Below are 2,590 nucleotides of genomic sequence, written 5' to 3'. Positions count from 1 at the left end.
GTGTGTGTGTGTGTGTGTGTGTGTGTGTGTGTGTGTGTGTGTGTGTGTGTATGTGTGTGTGTTGTTGTTGTTGTTAAATGGTCTCACATTGTCCATTTTCTGTCTTTTGAGTTGTTAATTGAGGGATAATTCTGCGCTTTTAACCTTTTAGGGACAAGGCACAAAGTAAATCCCCATTATTATTACTATTATTATTGTTAACAAATGACAGCATAGGCACCGATGCGGAACTCCCAAAAGTTCAGTTGGATCTGGTTTGAGGTGACAGAAGCTCATCGACACAAAGCAACGAACACTTACATGCAAGAAAAAGGCAAGGCAGACAGACAAAAACCACAGAGAGAAAATAAAAGAAATATGACCTTTCAGGGCGTGCTCTAAACCACACACACTCACTGAGCCTTGCGCTAAAGATATGGGCTGTGGTCCCTATCAAAAGGAACACATTTCATGAAAGCCCCAGACACCGAAGGTTGTGGGACGAGTAAAAAATAAATCCTAATTCTAGTTTCCGTCTTGTTGTTTCATGGGTTGTTTCCCCTACGCCCACAGCGCCCCCAGGAGGGCGCAGCGCATCGCCTGTCCCTCAGACCCGACGACATGGCCCTGTCAATTTCACGGTTGGGATCTGCCTCCCCGCCGAGATCAAGCGACTTCAGGGTGGTCTTCTCCGCCACAGGACAAGGCCACTGACCACGAGTGACCATCACTGACCAGTGTCGCCCCGGGGGAGGTGAGTCGCCTCAGACAGACATCTGGTCAGCCCGAGGGGTGGACAAGTGGGACAGGTCAAGTCACACATCACTAACAGACCCAGGACTGCCCCGGCCTGGGAATGTGGAGTACACGTGAATACGATTTGCCTACGGGCGTTCTGTAAAAAGATAATTCAGCTGATGCCACGTTGACTTCATGGGGCCCAATCGTCTGAAACCGAGCCGACATGCAAAGAGGTTATATTATACAGTACTAGATCTTTTTTTTTCAAACCTCTTTGACACCATGTTTTTTAAGGAGTGATATCTCCTGCGATTCCTGTTGCCCGTAAGGTATCATGTTCTGTGTCCTTAACGAGCGAAAATCCAGGGCAACTACATCTTTACAGTTTGAGAATGCCGCATGCCCTAGATAATGATAATAAAATAACTTTGATAATAACTAGTGGATACAACGATAACAGTAATCACAACAACAATAATAACTACAATAAAATGTTTTTTTTTCTTCTAGATGGTGGTTTTAGATACACGGCAAATGTCTTTTGACCGTCATTGATAATTCCGTGGCAACTAGACAGGACGGAATGTGCAGAGGGAGGTGAATTGTCTAAGGGATGAGTCCGAACATTTGTAGCTATTTCATGGGCACAAGTCTATCTATTCTTCCTGATTCTATTTGACACATATGCCCTATACAGTTTTGTTTTCAGTGTTCCTTTTTTTTCTTTCCTCAAACGCAGGTCCGATTTTACAGACCCGACATGCCCAATGAATGTCCACCCTGCACAAGGAACACGGCACAACCCTGCGCTCCGCGGTCTGGTGGTCATCTCCCTGGTATTTGGCGTGGAAGGAGGTTGTGGACAGAGCGCAAAGGGAGATTATAAACACCTCCCGCCACGGGTCGTAAAACGAGGCTCGCTCGGAGAGCGGTCTCGCCTCTGTCCCCGGCGGATAACCCTTTGTTGTCACGACGCGGTGGAATCAGGCGCTCGTCAATTATTATTATCATTTTGGGGGGGGGGGAGTAGGCATGATCTTAAGGTATTCACGTAATTTTAAAGCGAGTTCGCTTGCTTTGCTTTGGATGGCGATACCCTGTGGTGTCAATTGGCGGTGGAATCGGGGGATCGTTAATTTGGGGGAGCATGATGTCGGGGAGTCATTGATATAACCAAAAGCTTGTTCGTCTGCCTTACTTTTGATGATAAAAATACCCATCTGTCTTGAATATATATCGCGATAGCTACGATTGAAGGAGGTGGGGGGTCGCCTGGTGTCAGAGGTAGAATAAGCAACAAAATGAACGCGTAACGTTTGAGTGTCCTTGGGAATTGCAAATTCACACATTTTGGTGCTTTTGATCAACCTGTTTCTAGTAGAATCCACACAGAAATGTATCTTTAAATCGACATATAGGGTATTTGCCCCCCCCCCCAAAAAAAAGATTAAAATTGCCAAAGGGTTGAGAAAATGTAGGTCTCTTCGATTTCACTATTTTGACGAGCGCCTGATTTCACCACGATGCAACACCGTTGTGTATTGTCTAGGCAGTTTGCCACTCTCCCACCTGTTATATAGCTGTCGTGAGTTACCTATTGACCTTCTACTAAGTCGAAACTGTCTATTGGATGGGGCTACTTCGGGAACCTCTTGTTTGATGTATTTCTTGGATGAGATAGTTGTGTTTCTCTATGTCGATATCATAGCAGTTGTGTGAACTCATACAAATAAAAAATGCATAACATTAAATTTATGTACTTGCATGAAGACTCGTACTCATTTCTGGCGAGTGTGCACATTGATGTACAGACTCACATACCTCACCTTTCATACATATACCTACTCATTCTTACTTACACCTCTCTCCC

Source organism: Aplysia californica, unplaced genomic scaffold (assembly GCF_000002075.1).
Source record: "Aplysia californica isolate F4 #8 unplaced genomic scaffold, AplCal3.0 scaffold01047, whole genome shotgun sequence".
Classification (NCBI taxonomy): Eukaryota; Metazoa; Mollusca; class Gastropoda; order Aplysiida; family Aplysiidae; genus Aplysia; species Aplysia californica.
Note: the sequence above shows the minus strand (reverse complement) of the source record.